The following is a 24,045-nucleotide window of genomic DNA, read 5'->3' as shown; positions in this document are numbered from 1 at the left end:
GAAAGGAGAAAATAAAAAGGAAACCTCCAAAATAATAAAAAATTAACATGATAAAAATATGAAATAACAGGAGAAATGTTCTAATGTCACAGTTAATGGATAAAATTTGCTAATTAAACACAGAAACATGGATTGGATTAAAATATATGATACATGATAAATGAGGCCCCACAAAGAAAGGATAGACAGCTGGTGTTCAGGAAATTAGCTCATTAAATGCAGAAAATTAAAGCTGGATTCCTACCTTATACCATATAGATAGGTGGATGCCAAATAAATCAAAGATGTAAATGTGAATGGTTAAACCATAAAAGAATAAAATCTAGGAGGATATCTTTGTGACCTAGGGATTAACAAAAATAATTTGTCATACAAGATTCAAAAATAAGAATCCAAAAGTTAAAAAATAAAATAAAAAGAGAGAGGGAGAAAGAAATGTGACAATATCAAAATGAAGGGATTCCTACTGAATGAAAGATACAATAAATGAAGTTCACCTACTGGGCCAAGATATTTGAAACATCTAAAACTTACAAGGAACTCATATTTACAGCAGAAAAGAAAACTGGAAATCCCCAAGAAAAAGACATAAAATCCAGTAGGAAAATGTACAGAAGTTATACACAATTTCACAGACAAGAAAACTCAAAATCTAACAGATGTTTGAAGAAATGCTCAGTATCAATAGTTATCAGAGAGATGTTGATTAGGACAGTAATGAGATGACACCTAACATTCAACAGCATATGGAGTATTAGAGGAAGGAGGCAAGTTTGAGTGAAGAGTGAGGAGCCTTCTTGATCTGTGGTGGGAGGGCCATTCTGCAGGGCAGCTGGGCAGCATTCAGTAAGATTATGTCTGTGTACACCCAACAACCCCGTGACTATCTCAAAGAAATTCTCCCCTATGACCCCAAGTGATACGTCAAAAAAGATTTGAGGTTTTTTTTTTTTTTTTTTTGGATGGAGTGTTGGATTAATCAATAAAATAGATAAGTAAAAAATGGCATGTTAATATGTATAACAGAATCATATGTGCATAAAAAGAAACCAGACAGATTTAGAACTAAAAACTAAAAATCTGGGTAGATTTTTAAGAATAGCATTAATAGGACAAAAGTGAGAAGCAGAGCATGGCTCGTTGCGTAACACTATATGTGTTATTTAAACACATAAGCACAAAACCCACCACTTCATATTTTATGAGAATACATACATATTTGAAGAAATGAGGTAAATCTTTGAGTAGATGGCTAGGAAGGCAGAATAATGGAGGCAGAATTTTGGCATAAAGGGAAAAATGAACACGAGAAGGTCTTGGGTAGCCTTGGGTTCCCTGTCTTGGGACAGGGAAAGCAGAAGGAGAGAATTGGCAAAAGGGAAAAAAAATGGGTGGGTGGGAGTCTAGGTGATGGTTCCTCCTTCACCTGCAGCAGCTCTCTTTCTTGTGCTCTATAATGGGCTTCTGAGTAAGGTTTCACTTAAAAAAATTTTTTTTTTCTAGTGCTAAACAAGCAGTTTTACAGACGCAGACCTAGTAGATAAAGGCACGTGCTTGGAAGCAGGTTCCTTACATTCCACAGCCTGCCCCAACACAATCTGTGTGCCTTAGGCTGAAACCCTGAAACCTTCTTTGTTTCCCGATCTGTAAACTGAGAGTAAAACACCTCTGTTTTTCTTAATCTCTCAAGATTGTTATGATAAGGGAAAAAAAAGCCTGATGACCCTTGAAATTATATCTAAAATCAATGAGTCATGCAGGAGAATACCTGTTGCCGTGCTGTATTAATCTCTAGCATTGTTCTTGCCCAGAGCTTTCTCTGTAGCACCTGTGAGTAGTAAAAAATTACATGGGATCAGACACAGACATATGCCTATGGAAATCTCTGTGTTCACCCCAGACTCCCCTCCTAACCCCACCCCAGGTGAGTAATGAGATGAGGTCCTCAGATAATCTGCCAGTCAGATACTCCCTTATTAGAAGCAGGTCTAGGCTAGGTTCCCTCAGGACCAAATAAATAGTATGATTTATAAAATGTCTTGTGTCTATTGTTTCCCTTCTCTTTTTCTGATTTATCTTTTTAATTAATCCAGTGGTTCTCAAACTTTTTGGTCCCAGAGACATTTTACACTCTTAAAAATTATTGAAAACTCCATGGAGCTTTGACTTTTGTGGGTTATATCCATTGATATTTACTATATTAGATATTAAAACTGGGGTTAAAAATTATTTATTCATTAATTCATTTAAAAATAACAGCATGCCCATGGTAGTTAACATAAAAAAACATTTTTTCAAAGCAAATAACTCTACATTCCCAAATAGATAATATTTTCCAAAAGTGAAAAAAGAAAAAAATAGAATAGTGGTATTATTTTTAGTTTTGTAAATCTTTTTAGATTCTTATAACTGCTTCCAGAAGAATATGTTCAGTAAAACATTGAGTTTTGCTATCAATATTGTCTTGGAAAATTCTGTGCCATCAAATACACAACTTCTGTGGTTCAAAAATAGTCTAATATTTTCGAGATTTTTGTCTTTCATCTGCCATTGAAAGAGTAGCATTTTCTATTTTAAACTAAATGAAGGAATCCAGGAAAATTTCACTTCAACATATTTGTCTCACAAATGACTTTTATAAGGAACATTAAACCTGTCTAGAATAACATTAGGTTGAACTATATGAAATTGCTAATATTTGACCATTTTTTTTGACCTGTAAAAACAGAAAATTCGTATGGTTTTTTAAAATACAGGAGAATAAAGCCTATTTTTTTTAAGATTTATTTATTTTAGAGAGAGAGTAAGAGAGAGCACAAGTGGGAGGCGCAAAGGGAGAGAGAGAGAGAGAGAGAGAGAGAATCTCAAACAGACTCTGTGCTAAGTGAGGAGCCCGACTTGGGCTCGATCAAATGACCCTGAGATCAGGACCAGAGCTGAAATCAAGGGTCAGATGCTCAACCGACTGAGCCACCTACGTGCCCTGAGTAAAGCCTATTTGTGTTCTTTTAAATAATCTTTATTAAGGAAAAGTTTTAACTTCCCTAAGGAAGAATTTAGGTTATACTTCAAGAAAAACAGTAGTCTTGGAGCAGGGTCCTGAAACAGGAGATGTGGTTTATGGGTTGAGTCTTGACTAATGGTGGAAGATTCAAGATGGCCTAGCAGTTGATGATAAATTTGTCAGTTCCCACCTTGTAATTTTGACCAGGGTACGTAACATTTTGTTTGAGATGAGAACAGATTTCAATTTTTTTGAAATCAAAATACTGGATATCAGGGGTACAGTTGATAATACCAATCTTAAAAGTGTGTATTTTTATTATCGCTAAATAGTTCTGTAATAACCCACCATTATAGTACCATTATAGCAATAACACTTTGAATCAGAAGTAAGAATGTATTTATAAGTTTGTCCATTCAAAACACTTATCGTGATATATATATCTAATATTTAATCATATAAATATATATCCATGTAGTGATATTTTTTACTTACAATGTATTCCTTCTTAGACCAAAGCCCATCCTATCAAACCCAAGAGTTATGTAAGGATATTGCTTGGCATTGATGCTTCATATTTTAAAATATAAATAGTCACTGTGTTCTGATATTCTAATGTGCTACAACCAAAGCAATCACTTTTTAATTTATGATGAATCTAAATTTTAATCAGTTTTTCCCTTGAACTGTATACTAGTGATAAATTATTTGAAAGACAGTGTGAAATGTCCACAAATCTTGTGTGACAGTATAGCTCATTAAGTGTCTTAAATCAACAGGGTTTTGCACTGGGAGCTAGGAAACCAGGATTTTTAGCTAAAAGAAGGCATAGGAAAACGCTGAAAGACTTTTTTTTTTTTTTTTTTTTTTTTGGCCATCATTCTACAGAAAATTCAAAGTTGTTTTTTTTTTGTTTTGTTTTGTTTTTTTGCCATCCTCACTCACTTTTGTCGGTATCCAGGTCCATGGCTAGTTAAGATAAAATACCTGCATTTACTGAGTATCTAATCAAAGACCATTCAAAGCATTCTACCACCAGTCTTAAAGAATGTACATAAAGTAGAGGAACTCTAAATAAGTATAGGACAGTAGGGATGGAAGTCATATAATAGAGAATATAGTTTTCAGTGGAGAGGTCAGGTTCAGGAAGAATAGGAGACACTCAGTTACTGACATTAAGGAAGCAATACAAGGAATCCATAAAGGAGAAGACAAAACTGTGTCAGTGTCTATCACAGCCTGGCGTTCCCAAAGGCTGCATCCCATATACTGTCCTACCCTGTGGGCATCTTATTCACCAGGCCACCTCTCCGACACATCTAAGGGGGAGGGAAACCGAGACACTGATGTTGGCTGTGGGATGGGCTCTGGGAATTTGCAAGGAATCATAAATCAAAGAGAAGTCTGTCTCTTCTCTAATTATTAAGTCATGTTCGTTTTTCTTTGGAAAACAACGGCAGAGGCTTAAATGTACTCAGGCAAAAGAACGTAAGTCAAATAAGAGCTTAGGTTTTCTTTTTAGCTTATTCTTCTGGGGAGCAACTAACCCCGATATCTTTTCGCTTCTCCTCTTAGACCATGTTTCTGTCCAAACCATTTTCGAATCTGATTTCTGACCTCTGTGTTTTCTGTAGTGTGCCTGTGACCTCCCAAACCCAAACACAGTAGTGTGTTTGGAAAGACGGTTAACTAATGCTAAGTCAAAACATGGAGGATGGGTAAAGCCATATGACTGTTCATATTTATATGTACAGACCATGGTGTAAGTGAGATATCATAGCCAGATGGGAAGTTGCCCCCTCGACCTTCCTCTTTCTGCCCCAATAGAAACTCCTTTCTTTTCTTCCTTAGTTACTGTCCTCTCTCTGACTGAGAGATACTTTGGACAGAAACATCATGGGTGGAACTGGTTCATGGGTGTTTGAGAAATATATAGTGTAATGTGCTTGATAAAAGCCACCTACATTATTTTCTGGGATGTACATATGATAGGAAATTAGACAGGATGCTAAAATGTGTGTTGGGAGAGGATAGCACATTTTCCCTCTAACCAAGAAATCAGTGTAGCATAGTATCTTTGCTTTTTAAAAAAATTTGCTAATCTGTAATCCTGAGCATAGAAATTGGGGAGAGGGATCGAGGCATTTTACAAGAACTACGATTTATTAAGATACAGTATTAATTTGCTTTAAAAGCCTCTGGTAAGAATCTCTCTCTCTCTCTCTCTCTCTCTCTCTCTCAATATGTATTACTTATAAAATTTTAATCATGTAACCCCTCCACCCTGCAGCTTTCTCCTTATCTGTTCTTCTGATCTGTCTTTTTTACACTGATCTCCTAGAACAAGCCTGACAAGGCAGGTAGATTGAGCAGCATGGGACTGCCAGAGTTTTAGGCTTATTCTCATAAAGAAGATGATAAGCACTGGTGTGTAGAGAAATGCCCATTTAGTTACAATTTTGGAGAAGGCTTTGCTGAATATTTTAAGTAGGGGTCTTGTTTACCATTTTAGTTCTTTTTGATGTCACTGATGACGTGAAATGCTGATTCAGGTAATAAACTCATAGAAATTCTATGGCAAGCAGGTATATTGTCCTTAATAAGAATCTTTATTTATTTATTTATTTATTTTTAAAGATTTTATTTATTTATTTGAGAGAGAGAAAGAGTGAGAGAGAGAGAGCCCAAGAGGGGGTAGGGTTAGAGGGAGAAGCAGACTCCCTGCTGAGCAGGGAGCCCGATGCAGGACTCGATCCCCAGACTCCGGGATCATGACCTGAGCTGAAAGCAGTCGCTTAACCAACTGAGCCACCCAGGTGCCCAAGAATCTTGATTTAAAGTAACTATTACCAAGACCAACAATACCACGCAGGTTTCCATGCTTCTGAGAGCACTTAATTCTCAGAAATTCCCTTCAAAAATGTGTTGGCTGTTACTCTCTTGGCATCCTTGCATGCAATTGTCTGACAATATCTCCATAATGGGGCAGCTCTGTCCTATAAATAGCTTCAGAAAATAACTTCATAAACACAGTGCAATTATACAAATAAGATTTAAAACAACTTTGAAAAAGATAGTTTTAAAATAATTTGATTAAAGCCATAAATTATCCTTTATCTGTTTCCTTGTTGCCATTCATGGTTTGACACTTGTAGAGTAAACCGATGTTAATATAATGCATTGGGAAGAATTCCCCTCCTGAGAGCCAGTGTAGCTTAGCAAAGTGATATTTAATGTTTTCTATCATATTTATTTAACTAAAATGGCTGATTAGATGTTAAACAGAACAGAGGTTAATGATCTTTGTTATTGGTATTATAAAAAATTAAAAAAGAATAAAATAGAGTTAATGATGTATGCCATTATTGTTATTATGGAGATTAAAAACATGCAGTTGTTGTCTGCCAAGAAAAAAATGGGCACCAAGCTGTGAGTAATTAGCAAAAGTATATTATCTTCTAAACTTATAATTAATTACTTTGTTTGGCTGTAGTACTTTTTAATGTTGGTCTTCATTGGCTTCAAGATAATATACAAATCTGTACATAATTTTAAAACTAAGTGATGAAAGCAAACTTAGGATGATTTTCTACATCTAAGAAAGAACCAGTGAAATCTACAGCCAATAAAAAAAACACATGGGAAGAGACAAGTTAGCCAACTATTTCTAGACATGGAAAAGTCAGTGGGAACCTATTGGAGGAAGCTTTCAAGACCCTCGTTAGCTTTGGGAGCAATCTAAACTTCTAACTCTTGACCACCTCCACTCACCGAGGAAGGCTCTGTTTTTTGGATTGTTCAGGAAAAAGACTTCTGTTTTCCTTTTCCACATGCATTATTTTTAGGGTTGCCAGATATAGGAAATAACTGGATGCCCAGTTACATTTAGAATTCAGATAAACTATGAATAATATTTTAGTATATGTGCCTCCATGCAATATTCTGGACCTATTCATACTAAAAAAATTATTTGTCATTTACCTGAAATTCAAATTTAACTAGGAATGTTGTATTTTATCTGGTAACTTTAATTATTTTGAGCTTTTTGAACTTATTGCACTAGTCCTGGCTAATAAATTCAGGATTTGAAATGGAATGTTCTCAAAGGCATAAAAATGCAAGAATTCCTCCCTTGTAATTAAACTGAAATTTCTCATGTTTTCTAAACTATACCATCATTTATGTATACAGAAATCATAAGAACATTTATGTCTGTTAATACAATATGTTTCTACATGGTTAGCCTACATAAAATTCTAAATAAGGGTGTCTTTTCATGTTTTTCATGTGCCTGGTTTCATAGCTAGAGATTTTACACTAGATGGGTATGATAGACTGAGTACAGAAACCATATGATAGTGAAATGTGTGTTAAAAGCTTTGATCTATTACTGACTTTAGCTATCATTCAACATTCCCTCTGCCCTTCATCCCTAACCCTGGTCACCATAGAACAAATAATGTCCAAAGAGTTATAGATTTCTAATGGCTTGTTGAGGAGATTACTAATGCATACTCATTTTATTATTTTTGCAAGGAACTGATGAGAGATCTGCTAAGAAAGGTTGGGATATTTGAGTGCTGATGAAGTTCACAAAGCTAATTTTTAAAGTTAAAGTAATTTTTTTTACATGATTACATTGTTTTGTGCTTCATGCCTAAAATGAGTAAAATTTTTTTGGGGGGGTATGTGGAAATATGCTTGATTTAGTCCTCTTCTGGTGTTTGTTGGATTTTCATAGTTTGCTCCTAATTATGTTATTCTAGAAGGAATGACATTTTAGGCTGAGTTTTTTTTTTTCTCTTTGTTAAGTCATTAGACTCCATTTCTTTGGAGGAAAGAGAAAAATAAATTTATCCTTGATGCAATTTGGATGTAGGTCAGCAAAGGAGTGATTTCCTAAGAGGGATAATACTTTATTTTTGTGTTGCTATCAGGGAAGAGTGTTGTGTAAAAAAGAATCTATGTATCTTTAATATTCATACATGAGTTAAGCATGTTGACTTCTATCCTGACGTTTCAGTTGCCATTTGTTTATAGGCAAGTTTTCCTAGACTTGTTGGTAGATATATTTTATATGTATACTGAGACATATAAAAACCCAAAGTCTTTGTACTGAATTCATTCATTCAATTAAAATTGAAATTTTACTTAATACCTTTTAGAAACTGAATGCTGTGTGGTCACAGAGACACATTAAGATTGAATCATATGATGCTTCGAAACTAGAACTCAACCACAAGAGGAAAGTTGGAAAGAACTCAAATACATGGAGGCTAAAGAGCATCCTACTAAAGAATGAATGGGTCAACCAAGAAATTAAAGAAGAATTAAAAAAATTCATGGAAACCAATGAAAATGAAAACACAACTGTTCAAAATCTTTGGGATACAGCAAAGGCAGTCCTGAGAGGAAAGTATATAGCAATACAAGCCTTTCTCAAGAAACAAGAAAGGTCTCAAATACACAACCTAACCCTACACCTAAAGGAGCTGGAGAAAGAACAGCAAAGAAAGCCTAAACCCAGCAGGAGAAGAGAAATCATAAAGATCAGAGCAGAAATCAATGAACTAGAAACCAAAAGAACAGTAGAACAGATCAACGAAACTAGGAGCTGGTTCTTTGAAAGAATTAACAAGATTGATAAACCCCTGGCCAGACTGATCAAAAAGAAAAGAGAAATGACCCAAATCCACAAAATCATGAATGAAAGAGGAGAGATCACAACCAACACCAAAGAAATACAAACAATTATAAGAACATATTATGAGCAACTCTATGCCAGCAAATTAGATAACCTGGAAGAAATGGGTGCATTCCTAGAGATGTATCAACTACCAAAATTGAACCAGGAAGAAATAGAAAACCTGAACAGAGCTATAACCACTAAGGAAATTGAAACAGTCATCAAAAATCTCCCAAGAAACAAAAGCCCAGGGCCAGATGGCTTCCCAGGGGAATTCTATCAGACATTTCAAGAAGAATTAATACCTATTCTCCTGAAACTGTTCCAAAAAATAGAAATGGAAGGGAAACTTCCAAACTCATTTTATGAGGCCAGCATTACCTTGATCCCAAAACCAGACAAAGACCTCATCAAAAAAGAGAATTACAGACCAATATCCTTGATGAACATGGATGCAAAAATTCTCACCAAAATACTAGCCAATAGGATCCAACAGTACACTAAAAGGATTATTCACCACGACCAAGTGGGATTTATCCCTGGGCTGCAAGGCTGGTTCAACATCCGCAAATCAATCAACGTGATACAATACATTAACAAAAGAAAGAACAAGAATCATATGATCCTCTCAATAGATGCAGAAAAAGCATTTGACAAAGTACAACATCCTTTCTTGATCAAAACTCTTCAGAGTATAGGGATAGAGGGTACATACCTCAATATCATAAAAGCCATCTACGAAAAACCTACAGCGAATATCATTCTCAATGGGGAAAGGCTGAGAGCTTTTCCCCTAAGGTCAGGAACGCGGCAGGGATGTCCACTCTCACCACTGCTATTCAACATAGTATTAGAAGTCCTAGCCACAGCAATCAGACAACAAAAAGAAATCAAAGGCATCCAAATCGGCAAAGAGGAAGTCAAACTCTCCCTCTTTGCAGATGATATGATACTGTATGTGGAAAACCCAAAAGACTCCACCCCAAAACTGCTAGAACTCATACAGGAATTCAGTAAAGTAGCAGGATATAAAATCAATGCACAGAAATCAGTGGCATTCCTATACACCAACAACAAGACAGAAGAGAGACAAATCAAGGAGTCGATCCCATTTACAATTGCACCCAAAACCATTAGATACCTAGGAATAAATCTAACCAAAGAGGCAAAGGATCTGTACTCAGAAAACTATAAAATACTCATGAAAGAAATTGAAGAAGACACAAAGAAATGGAAAAACGTTCCATGCTCATGGATTGGGAGAATCAACATTGTGAAGATGTCAATGCTACCTAGAGCAATCTACACATTCAATGCAATCCCCATCAAAATACCATCCACTTTTTTCAAAGAAATGGAACAAATAATCCTAAAATTTGTATGGAACCAGAAGAGACCCAGAATAGCCAGAGGAATACTGAAAAAGAAAAGCAAAGCTGGCGGCATCACAATTCCGGACTTCCAGCTCTATTACAAAGCTGTCATCATCAAGACAGTATGGTACTGGCACAAAAACAGACACATCGATCAATGGAACAGAATCGAGAGCCCAGAAATGGACCCTCAACTCTATGGTCAACTTATTTTTGACAAAGCAGGAAAGAATGTCCAATGGCAAAAAGACAGTCTCTTCAACAAATGGTGTTGGGAAAATTGGACAGCCACATGCAGAAGAATGAAACTGGACCATTTCCTTACACCACACACAAAAATAGACTCCAAATGGTTGAAAGACCTAAACGTGAGACAGGAGTCCATCCAAATCCTAAAGGAGAACACAGGTAGCAACCTTTTCGACCTTAGCCGCAGCAACTTCTTCCTAGAAACATCGCCAAAGGCACGGGAAGCCAGGGCAAAAATGAACTATTGGGATTTCATCAAGATGAAAAGCTTCTGCACAGCAAAAGAAACAGTCCACAAAACCAAAAGACAACCGACAGAATGGGAGAAAATATTTGCAAATGACATATCAGATAAAGGGCTAGTATCCAAAATCTATAAAGAACTTATCAAACTCAACACCCAAAGAACAAATAATCCAACCAAGAAATGGGCAGAAGACATGAACAGACATTTCTCCAAAGAAGACATCCAAATGGCCAACAGGCACATGAAAAAGTGCTCAACATCGCTTGGCATCAGGGAAATCCAAATCAAAACCTCAATGAGATACCACCTCACACCCGTCAGAATGGCTAAAATTAACAAGTCAGGGAACGACAGATGTTGGCGGGGATGTGGAGAAAGGGGAACCCTCCTACACTGTTGGTGGGAATGCAAGCTGGTGCAACCCCTCTGGAAAACAGTATGGAGGTTCCTCAAACAGTTGAAATTAGAGCTACCGTTCGATCCAGCAATTGCACTACTGGGTATTTACCACAAAGATACAAATGTAGGGACCCGAAGGGGTACATGTACCCCAATGTTTATAGCAGCAATGTCCACCATAGCCAAACTGTGGAAAGAGCCAAGATGCCCATCGACAGATGAATGGATAAAGAAGAGGTGGTATATATACACAATGGAATATTATGCAGCCATCAAAAGGAATGAGATCTTGCCATTTGCAACGACGTGGATAGAACTGGAGGGTGTTATGCTGAGTGAAATAAGTCAATCAGAGAAAGACATGTATCACATGACCTCACTGATATGAGGAATTCTTAATCTCAGGAAAGAAACTGAGTGTTACTGGAGTGGTTGGGGGTGGGAGGGATGGGGTGGCTGGGTGATAGATATTGGGGAGGGTATGTGCTACGGTGAGCGCTGTGAATTGTGCAAGACTGTTGAATCACAGATCTGTACTTCTGAAACAAATAATGCAACATATTTTAAGAAAAAAGAAAAAGAAGAAGATAACAGGAGAGGAAGAAAAGGGGAGTATGTCAGAGGGGGAGACGAACCATGAGAGATGATGGACTCTGAAAAACAAACTGAGGGTTCTAGAGGGGAGGGGGGTAGGGGGATGGGTTAGCCTGGTGATGGGCATTGAGGAGGGCACGTTCTGCATGGAGCACTGGGTGTTATGAACAAACAATGAATCATGGAACACTGCACCAAAAACTAATGATGTAATATATGGTGATTAACATAACAATAAAAAAATAAAAAAAAAAGATTGAATCATATGAAATTGCTAATATTTGTCTGGTTTTCATTAACAAAAATTGACAACATTATATAGTACATCCAAATATAAGCTCTTTTGTCTTCCCTGGGGAAACTTGGGAATATAAGCAATATATAGTAATACATGGAAAGTTGTGGTCATGTAGACCAATACTTCTCATACTTTTGTCACCCGTGTGTATTGAATACCATCTGCATTTTTATCTACTTAGTTTTTTTCACTGAGTCATTTTTTACACTTGGTCTCAGCCAAAAGGCTGAGAAGTGATCATTGAGTCACTTTTTAAAAACTTAACTAAATGTAATTGTTTTAAATAATATTACCCATTAAGGCATGCTGGTTTGGAATGCTAGCTACATATTTTCTAATAGCTCTCATGTTCATCAGTGTACCACTTTCTTTACTGAATGGGACTTACATCATACCTTGGAAAACCACTAGTATTAATAGAAAATGCTATAATAGTTCTGTTACATTAGACATTTTTTAAATGTTTCTGGAAATTCAGGCACAGATGTAGGCCACCAGGGAGAAATTTCTGTTTTCAATAACATAAATCTGAAACAAAAATGGAGATAACAGTTTTTCCTCTAAGTTCTATATTAGGTTATAGGACGTATTAGGCTGAACCACAAGAAATCAGCATTCTTATGGATCAAAAATGTTTGCATAGGGGTGTTGGGTGGCTCAATTGGTTAAGCGTCCAATTCTACGTTTTGGCTCAGATCATGATCTCATGGGTGGTGGAATAAAGCCCTGTGTTGGGCTCCACGGGGAGTCTGCTTGAAGATTCTTTCCCTCTGCCCCTCCCCTGCTCGCATGTGCATGTTCTCTCTCTCTCAAAATGAATAAATAAATCTTAAAAAAAGTTTGCACATTGACAATTTCATTTCAATCTAGTATGTAGTGGAAAATATTCCTTTTCCTGGGAGGAATTAAACCAAAGTGATAGTTATAGATTATCTATGAAGATATGCAATATATTTGTCGGATAGTATTTCCTGCTGTCCATTGGCACAAGTAGCTTGTTGGAGGGACTCATTCCCTTGGCCATTTTATAGCAGTATTTGTACTGACCTTTTATATAAAGCAAGTCAAAGCAGTGCAGGTAGCAGTAGGACTAGGTAAAGTAGCATACCTGCTTATGATTGCCTATATCTTAGTCTGATTAAGGGAGACATCTACAAAGAAGATCACTTCTTACCAGATAGATCATTTGCATCCTACCCACAGCCAGTCAAGTGGATAGAAGTATATCAGCATAGCTGGGAGCAATCATCATCTTGTTAAGTATATGGAAGGCAGACAGGCGTGAGCAATGTGCACATGAATTGTCCTCTTTCAAAGGTCAGGTCACTACATTGCTAGTGTATGCTTGGATGCAGTATGCCCAAATGTCCAGAGTTTAATTTTTCTGATGTCACCACTTGGATCCCATAATATGTGGTGACACTGGAAAATAGTAAGAAAATAACAAGAAATTTCAGTAACATGAAAGATTTTTGCTACTTTTGGCAGAGCCAAAAGATCTAAGAAGATATGCCTAATTCCTCTTGTGCAATTATTTTTTCTTTTCAACAGGTACTTATCATTATTTCTTTTAAAAACAGGTGGGTTTTTTTTGGAAATTGAACTATTATTACAAATGTAATGAATAAATGCAACGCTTTATAAATAGAGAAAAATTCATATAGTGTTAGCTATTTATTTATTATTATTATTTTTAAAGATTTTATTTATTTATTTGACAGAGATAGAGGGAGAGCACAAGTAGGGGGAGCGGCAGGCAGAGGGAGAGGGAGAAACAGGCTCCCCGCTGAGTTGGGAGCCCAGTGCGGTGCTCCATCCCAGGACCCTGGGATCCTGACCTGAGCACTGAGCCACCCAGGCGCCCCTAGTGTTAGCTATTTAAAAGACACTGTTTTACCAAATTCTATAATTCTCTTTTGGGTGATAGTACTCAGGACATTTTCCTAATGAGAAGACATAATTGTGGTGGGACGGTAGAAGAGAGAAAGTAAGGCATGTTAAAACAAGTATAGAATTTATTTATTCTTGCAGCTAAAAAGTTTTATTGAGGTATAATTGCATAATAAACTGTACATATTTAGAGTGTGTAATTTAAGTTTTGACACGTATACACCCATGAAATCATCATCACAGTCAAGATAATGAACATCTCTATCATCCCACCTCCTTGTAGTTCCAACCTTTGTACCCCTTCTTACTGTCCCATCTCTACGCAACCACTGAGTTGCCTTCTGTCACCATAAATTAGTTTGTGCTCACTAGAATTTTATATAAATAGGATCATACAGCACGCACTCTTTTTTTGTCTGGCTAAGTTCACTCAACATAATTGAGATTCACTTATGCTGTTATGTGTATCAGTAATTTATTCCTTGTATTGCTGAGTGATATTCCACTGTATGGGTGTACTATAATTTGTCTATTCATGTACCTGTCGATGGACATTTGTGTTATTTCCAATTTCGGCTTTTTCAAATAAAACTATGTGCATTCAACTGCTAGTCTTGGCATAAAATTTAAATTGTTGAACATATAGCAAGTGTCCAATAAATAACTGTTTTATTTAAATACATATTCCAAAATTACTTGAAAGTGATAGTCAACTTAATGATTTTTCTATTTTTAAGTGCCTTTAGCAATTTTTTTAAGTTTCTCTTAAAATTTGGGTATAGCTCAACCTCAGAGGTAACATTCTGAATGATTTTAATCTATTTGTATATAATGAATACAAATGAATAATTAGATAATATATATAGATTATACACTGGATTAATAGACACCCAAAATTTTTAGTATAAAATAACTTAATGGGGTAGGTCTTAGCTACATGCCTAGTAATTCTTGAATATAACATTTTAAGTTGTTACTTTAACATATCGTCTTTCAAATTTTCACAAATTTTAATTACTATAATTCTTATATACTTCATAACATAATGTATCACTGAGGAATGCTTCTTTCTTAAATAAATGTAGAAAGAAAACATGGAAGTTGTATGTTCAATGTTAAATGAAATTTTATGAGACAATATTTGATATCTATACTAAGCCTACTCAGTGAATATATTCTGTTAGAAGTTTATGTGAATAAATAGACAAACATCTTTTTTTGAATTGAATATCTTACAGTTATCAAAATGGACAAAAGAAGCTAGGGTACCTTCATTAATTATCCCAGGATTTCTACAAAGAATCAATAGTTTTGCAAATGTTATAATGCTGTTTTTCATCTCCTATTGGACAGAAATACAGGTGGTTTATGAAAGATTATTCCCTTGTAAATTCTATTTTAATAGATATTAGCTATGTATAGTTGTGTATTTAAAATATCATGTTCATTTAATAATTCAATACAATATGAGTTTTTAAGCAGTAATGAATTTTCATTCTGCTTTATTAAAATGCATCAAAATTATGTTAAAATGTCTTAGGAATGTAATAAAAATGGGCACATATAAATATCTTGGTAGAAATGTATTTATTGCTCTAGCTAGTCTAGTGAAAAATTTGTAATTGATAATATTTATGAAGTGGTGGTGGCAGAATTATAACATAGCAGGTAATTTTCTTCAGTCATTCTTAGAAGCGATTTCAAAAACATTAGGTTAAACATAAAATTAGGCAAAAAATTTTTTTTGTACTAGCATCACCCATATTAGCCATGGTGAATTACTTTGGATAAGGTCTTAGTATTTCTCATTTTTCTTGCTACATTAGATGATGAATGCATATTTAAAAATAACCAGAACACAAATACATAACGGAAGCACAAAAATGTTGGATAATTTTTGAGAAGGTTATACATTCCTCACAGGATGGAAATGGGTTAGTAAATCATTCTTTCAAATCAGAGATTTATTTTCACATCATATATTTAAAAGCTATAATTCAGGGACTCTGCTTGTTTTGTTTTCTTCCATTATCAGCAATAACCTTAAAAATCTTGAATCTTTCATAGTACAGGTTCAGTATTAGCTGTCAGATAACATGTTTCACAGGTTAATTTTTCTATTGAATTTTTGCGCTTTTGATAGCAGTCATAATATTATAACTTTATTTCTTCAATGAAGCACAATGTCAGAGGAAATTATTTCTTGTCTGGATTTGTGTTTTGTGACAACATACCCAATAAAGTGAAGTCCCATGTTTGATACTAGGATCATAGTTTGTATACAGCAGTTTTTGATTGTCTATAATTTAGACTGCAGAGTTCATCCTTCCTGGTTTTCTTTTATCATGAATCTTGCTTATCTATGTCATACTTCCCCCCTTCCCTTTAATTATTAAGTAGGAAACAATCTTGATAGTAAATAGTATATAAGAAAATACTATTAGTTAGATTAAAGGCAATTTAGGGACAGTTAATGTTTCTATGTTTATGTGTGAACGAAAAGTACTTTGATATAGTTACAACACCAGAAAGAATTGCCTTAAAGATAAAGGCTTCACCTCTATCATGTACATTGACACAGAAAATATTAATCTCTATAACAAGTACAATTTTGAGTCACTATTTTATTATGAAAATAACATAGATGTGAATTTAATTAAATTCAGATATCATTAGTACAATATTTTTGGGAAAGAAGTAATTTCTAAAATTAACTTCAGAATACAGTATAGCTATCTAAAATAACTTCTCAGGAATAGAAAAAGAAATATGGAACTTCCATTTCTGGTAATGTAAAGCACAATCAGCTTAAAAATTTCATTTGTATAAAATATCTTGTGTTTTGGAACAGCATCTATGAGAGATTATATGTTTAGAAACTTTTATATAATTTGACATTGCTTCAATATTTTAAGTGTATCTTACTAAATTAATGGTCTGTAAAGGATAGGAAATTAAAAACAAAACCAAAAAAGCCTAGTCCTTTACTTTAGGTGTTTGAGAAACATTGGTCTAGAGCTTTAGGGTTTTCTTTTTTTTAAGATTTTATTTATCTATTTGAGAGAGAGAGAGAGAGAATGCATGAGCAGAGGGAAGGGGCAGAGAGAGAGAGAGGGAGAAGCGGACTTCCTGCTGAGCAGGGAGCCCTATGCAAGGCTAGGGTTTTCAGTTTAACAGGCTAATGAACTGCTCAGAGATAGACAAAACGTTGGGTTTACAAAAATTGGGAGGTCATATCTAATACAAAAGTGACGTGTTCTCTGTGCATTAACAACAGTAACAACAACAAAAAGCAAATAATGAAAAATGATGTCAACAATAAACTTGCTCTGCAGAAAGGTTTTGTGGGAATACTTCAGGTTTGGGTAAATGGAAAAAGTCTCCCATGAGAATCTCTAACAATTCCTTCCTGCCACGGTTTGAAACCCCAAGTCATGCTACCTGTATGGTCTCACAATAAGTAAAAAATTAAGTATAAAGTATTTCAGTTTTTCAGATATTAATATCTCTCCAAATAATGTAAGGACATAGGTCTGCTTTATTCTAATTAGCTCCCTTCCAATTTATATGCTATTATTGTTCAAGTTAATGATACCATTAAGCAGAATCTTTTAAGTGACATAAATTAAATATGTAGGGTAACTGCTAAAAGAATAGAAATTTAAGACTGAGCTGTGGAACTAGTAGAGGGAAATGTAATAACAGAAAAAAAAAGTTGATGGAAAGAGTTCCACATATTTTATATGAATATTACAACAAATATAAATAGACCAAATACCTCAAAAAAGATGATCAGATGGAAATAGCAAGAAAATCTTGCTATGTGTTCTTTATAAGAGACACAACTAAAATATAAAGATGAAGAAAGATTCAAAGTGTAAGGTTAAAAAGATACCAAGCACATTTGTACGGAGAGCTGTATTGAAAGAGGAGGAAATAAATTAGGTATAGTAAGTTATAAGCATCCCTAGAAATAAAAAGGATGACAACATTCTGCCTATCTCTGAGCGGTGTCTCTTGCTTATTAAACCTAAGCTCTAGGTCATATCAAGACTTAAAATGAGGAGCGCCTGTGTGGCTCAGTCATTAAGCGTCTGCCTTCAGCTCAGGTCATGGTCCCAGGGTCCTGGGATTGAGCCCTGCATTGGGCTCCCTGCTCTGCGGGAAGCCTGCTTCTCCCTCTCCCACTCCCCCTGCTTGTGTTCCCTCTCTCGCTGTGTCTCTCTCTCTCTGTCAAATAAATAAAATCTTAAAAAAAAGACTTAAAATGAACCTATAGTAAGATAGTTTGATATTTGTGCAGAGATAGATGACCAGACTGATGAATGAGATTAGAAAGCCCAGAAATAAACCAGTGTATATATTCAGATTTGTTACAGAACAGAGTTGGCACTGGGAAAGGATGGCTTATTAAAGAAATGGACATTAGATCCATAGCTCACAGCATCCAGAAAAGCCAGTTCTAGATGGATAAAAACTTAACTTTGAAAACCAGCACTTCAAACTTCCAGCATCTATCATAGAGAACATCTTTATGTGCCTGAAGTAAAAGATGATTTCTTAATATTAAAAAAAGCCACAAACATAAAGTAAGAAAGTTGATAGTTTTGCCTACATTAAAATTAAGAACTTCTGTTTTGAAGCTCTTGAAAAGAAAAAGGTGAGAAAACAAGTAAAAAATGGGGTTAGTATTATTGTACATATATTCTCATGAAACAAAGAAAAAAATAAATAACCCAAAAATCCAGGAAAAATGTGTGGAAAAAGTTATGAACAGTTATTTTTTAATAGGGAAACAAATTTTAATAAAATTGAAAAGACGCTTAAGCTCATTAGTTATCATGAAAATAAAAGGTAAAGGCCCAATGATATACCTACCAGACATAAATTTAAAAGTCTGCTAAGACCATATATTTTCAGACATGAGGAACAATGCAAACTCCAACACACTGCTGTGGAAATTTTAAGTTAGTATATTTTAGAAAATAATTTGCCTTTTCCATGTAATGTAGAAAAAAATGCACATCCCTGTGACCTAGTAATAGATCTCCTAGAGTCACTCTGATATTGCAATAGGAGACTGAGACAAGAATATAACTCTCAGCATGCTCATTAGTGGTGCGTAAATAAATTTTGATATATGCAAACAATGTAATGATATTAAGATTGAATGATGCTTAATTATCGACATGAGCATGTCTCAGAACATAACGTTGAGTGTTAAATCGTATCACGGATGAGTTTCTTCAGCATGATTTTATGTTAAATTCAAATTCAGGCCAAAAGGAACAGGTTGTATTAGTATATAGATATATAGGGAAAAACCCATAAAAGAAAAGAGAATGAATAATACAAAATGTATTGGTTATCTCTGGTAGGGGGGTAGGAATTACAAGCAAGGATGACAAAATAGGAAGCTTTAGAGATGCCTGTAAGGTCCCAACTATATAAACTGGTTAGTGGGAACATTTGTACTCATTTTATTACTACTCTTGAAACTAGCCATGTGCGTTACACGTACTCCTATTTATGAATACTTAATAATAATATTTGGTTAAAATGAAAGAAATGTATAAAGCATGATTTATTTGATATTTTGAGGTTTATATACAATGTCTTACTGAAACACTGGGGTACATTAAATGAGCTAACCAATCAAATAGGAACTGAAAGGGCAAAATAAAGACATTAGGCTTAGTTGGGTCCTAGTCATAGAAAATAAGCCTTAATTAAGTGATCATCGAAATTCTATTTTCTGTTGACAGGACAACATACTTAATTATCAGCAGTATACAATGAATCAGAGATATCAAAAAATATTTTTGGCTACCTGTTCTTTTGTCTAGTAAATGTACAGACAGATGATGAGGTTACTTCATTAAGATACCTACAAAAGATTTGGCTATAGATATTTGAAAGATGGAATAAACATAAAATTATAATGTTTAGCTAAGCAGTTTAGGACAGCGATATGAGAGACATCACAAAAATAGGTCAAGAATATTTAATTTCAGACTGGGCAGGAGCAATGAAATGACCAGTTCACTGTTATAATACATGTTGCCATGAATTATGATTATTTCTAAAAACATATTCAGTTTGACTATATCAACTGTCCTTTTTTCAAAATTACAAAGGCATTAGCAATCATTTGGACCAAAATGACTGGAAAGATAGGTGTGGAAGAAGAATTACAATCATGATGGGATATTTCGATGTAGCTTCATAATATGTGCTATCAAAACTTGATAAAAAAGAAGAGCTCCCTTTCACATTTTATATATGATAAGTGGAAATGGTCTCATAGATTTTCATTTCCAAGTCTTATCTAAATGATTGTGGGAATTCTATTTGTTTAGAAAAAAATGTGTTTAAGACAGCAGAATCTTTTCTCAAATTAAAAGAAACAGGGAAAAATCGCTGGTGAAAATAGAAATGTGCTAGATCTCTTCATCTCACCTAATCATTATTCTTGCAGGCATTTTTTGTGCCTTTAATTTTCAAATGTTCTCAACTTTCAATTTGCTCTAAGTCTTCAACAATGTCAAATGGATAAAGTATGACACAAAAGACGGTTGCACCCATAGCTCATGATTTCCATGTATTATTCTGTTTTAGACAATAAACCAAATTCATAGCTTGGTTCTTTATTGAAACTCTTTTCCTTTTCTAATAATAAGAATTTAATTTTATCCCACAATTGCATTTGTGATTAATTTGGACCTTATATCTTAGACTATAGTAAGACTTTGGATCATCTATAATATTTGGAAGATTTTGTTTATCATTCAATTATTTTATTTGTTAAATTTAAAGTGAATATTCACAACAAAAGTTTTTTATGGCAGGCATTGTGCCAAACAGGTAACTTTTTATTCCCATGTCAGACCTATAAATGAGATAGGCACAATTTTCTATTCTTTTCACAAATAGAAATGGGTTTAGAGAGGTTAGATGACCTCCCTAAGATCACATATCCAGCAGGTGGTCTGGAACACGAGGCTAAAGCCACGTTCTCTAAGCATTGCTCTGCGGTACCTCCATTCCAGGACGTTTTCAAAATATTCATCTTTAATTTCCTTTTTTCTCATACATTTGTTCCCACCATTTGTAATCCATTTTACAAGTGTTCTCTTTAGCCATCCAATTTCCACCATCCCATGATAGTAATAGTTTTGTCATTTGTAACCAGTACTCAAGGTCTGTGGAACAATAATTGGAAGCTTGGGACCATTGAACTTAAGTTTATATTCAAAATTTACTCAGAAATTGCTCTTTTCATTTTCCTAATACATGTGGACAAGTTTTATTGTCAAAATGTGTTGTTTCAGCTGCATTTGTCTATTTTCTAAAACTAGAATATGAATCTTTACTATAGTCTTATCCATTAAGATGTATTTATAAATATATCTACATTTATATCTATCTATACTGAAAATCATTTAATTATAGCAATAGTATAAAGAAACATCCCTCAGGAAGAAATAGTTCAACAGAACATTTGGCTCCAAAAAATTATTGAAGTCAGAAATTTACTAGATCTTTTTCTTTAAATTCCAAAAGTGGGTATAGATAAATATATCAAAAAGTTATATATTTTTATTTGTTTGAACTAATTATATATTTTTAGATGCTTCCCATTCCAAAATTTGTCTGCTGAAATGCAGCACTGTAATCTACTTTCTGAATCCTATAAGGTGTAGTTTTAAAATTAAGGTCATAAGAAGGTGAAGACAGGCAGTAATACACTTGTTGACCCTTCACAGGAATTCCAGATAAAACCCCAGAAGTTGAGTCAGAGATAATCACAAGATCTGGAATTTACAATAACAAACTCTCCATATATCTACCTGTCAGACTTCTTCCTCTTAGGGAGGGACAAAAGGTCACTGAAATAGTTTTTTTCCATGAAAATGTTTTTACCCTTTTTTAGGGGGTACTGAGAAGCTATAGGATAAGTTAAATAAGGACATTAAGATTCTTTTTTTTTTAATTGAATCTCTTTATTCTTAGAGGCCTAAATATTAAGAAATATTTTTTCCCCAGGAAGATTATAGTAAAGATTAGCAAAAATCACAGCAAGAACAATAAAAAAGGAAAACAAATGATTAATCACTCATGCGAAAATCAAATGTTAGGAAATTTCACAAGATTGAACATATGAGAAAATTCTAATTTGAATAAAATTCAAAACAAAACCCACACAATTTTATCAACCTTTATGCAGCCATAAGCTAAGGTGAGGTAGTTTCTACTTTTTTCTTAGTAAGTAGAAGAAATGAAAATACTGCCAATTATTATTATAATTTTCTTAGCAATAGTTCTGTTGATCATATTCTGTTTTCTTAGGATTTTATGAGCAATAAAATAGAATATAGAGCTATGCTCTTTTAAACTTTCTGGTTCCATAATATTGACATCATGATTTTATTCATTTTTACAAACATGAGAACAACTGTAGCTAGTTATCAAAAAGGTAAATCTATGTTCTTATTTCTCATCTCTCTCCTCCCTGGGTTTTGGATTAAAAATAAAATATAGAACATTCAATTTATTTTCAAGAACTGCAGCATAGATATAACTCAAAATTAACATATACAGTATGCTTGAACTTTGTAACATACCTTAGTAATGTTTAGTGTTTTATAGCATTTCTACAAAATATACAGGTTCCCTCCAGCTTCTAATTTGCCTAAGTCTCAAAGCCTTTAACTAATAATTAAGTTGTTTAGCAAGAAAAGAGTCAGATTTTTTTCAGATGAGTATATGAATTGAAATCATGTAAGAGGGCTTTTGATTAAAATTTTTATGTATCTTTTTGTGGTTAAAAATGGTTAAAATCATCACAATAAATTAACTTTATCACCCAAGAACATAATACATTTATCTTAAAAACTTAAAGACATTCTTTTTTCAAAAGAGAAAAATAAAATATCTTATTTTCATATCTTATCATATGAGTAGGACTACAGACAATCTTGTTGTTAGAGGCAATAAACATTTTCCCCAAAAACCAAACAGTAGACACATGTTGTCACTTACCTAAAGGATCTTATCTATCTGGTGTTCATTCTGGCACGGCCTTGCAATTTTTCCGTTATCGTCAGATGGGGAGGGAATGGGCAAGGGACCTACCTTTATTGAGATGCTATCTCAATGCTTTTTCTCATTTTACAGATGAAGCCAAGGGGGTGTGGGCCATGCTTGTTTTGCTTACTTTTTATCCTCATCACCTAGAACAATACTTGGCACTTGATGCCAAGTACATATTTGGTGAATAAATGAATTTTTTTGAGGCATGGTTGGTAAAGTTGGATTTAAGCTGAAGTTATCTGAGACTTTCCCCTTTATCTTTTTTTTTAAAGATTTTATTTATTTGAGAGAGAGAGAATGAGAGAGAGGGCGCACATGAGAGGGGGAGGGTCAGAGGGAGAAGCAGACTCTCCGCGGAGCAGGGAGTCTGATGCGGTGCTCGATCCTGGGACTCGGGGATCATGACCTGAGCCGAAGGCAGCCACTCAACCAACTGAGCCCCCCAGGCACCCATTTCCCCTTTATCTTTAAAGAAAGAGAAGTCATCAAAACAATCACGCAGAGGAGGCAAACTTCTCAAATCCTCTGACTAAACAATTTATGTAAAACAATTTAAATTGCTAATTGCAACCTAAAATTATCTGCCTATTTGAGACTTGATGATTCTTGCTTAATCTTAGGAATGTTTTCCTCAATTATTCCTAGTTTCTCTTAAAAATATGGAAACTTGATGGGTATTGACCCTATAGTATATGCTAACCAACTACAAAGTTTAGAAAGTGTTTCTTCCACACTTACAACATGTAAATTCTTTTTGGTTGGTTTATGAATCATTAGGTTTTATGACAAAAAAATAACCAATAAGATGACTTCACTTCATCCATTTCCTCAGTTTTTTAATAAATTTAATAATTTTATAAATTAAGTATATCCTTTCTCCAAAGCGAAATGAAATTTCTTATTAACCAAATTTTTGTATTTCTTTTAGGAAGTTTGAATTAACAAGAAATCAAACAATATCACTTTTCCTTTATCTCAAACTTTCTATTTTGAATCAAGTCTGTTTTGAAATCATTTTTATCGTCTTTTATTGGTTTGTGTGGCATCCTTAACTTTGTTGCATCTGACAAAAGGCATGCTCTGTTTTTGTCTTTTCCTCTTTTTTTTGAAATAAATTTTTATGTGGAACTCAGATGAGAGTATTGTTTTGACTGCCTGCCATAATATAAAGTGCAGTAAAATGTACAGCTGGTGATAGTCTATTTAGAATTT

The 24,045-nt window shown here is 34.4% G+C and overlaps 1 long non-coding RNA gene across 1 annotated transcript in view; it reads right to left on the bottom strand.

Annotated features, from left to right (window-relative positions):
• LOC113909861 overlaps positions 1 to 22,867 on the bottom strand; it is a 59,680-nt gene extending 36,813 nt beyond the window's left edge. Inside the window, exon 1 of the long non-coding RNA XR_003515846.2 lies at positions 22,783 to 22,867. This is a non-coding gene — a long non-coding RNA (uncharacterized LOC113909861). The remainder of the gene's footprint in view (positions 1 to 22,782) is intronic.
• Between the last annotated feature and the right edge of the window lie 1,178 nt (positions 22,868 to 24,045).

The sequence above is a fragment of the Zalophus californianus genome, chromosome 6 (assembly GCF_009762305.2).
Source record: "Zalophus californianus isolate mZalCal1 chromosome 6, mZalCal1.pri.v2, whole genome shotgun sequence".
NCBI lineage: Eukaryota > Metazoa > Chordata > Mammalia > Carnivora > Otariidae > Zalophus > Zalophus californianus.
This window is presented reverse-complemented; position numbering and strand designations above follow the sequence as displayed.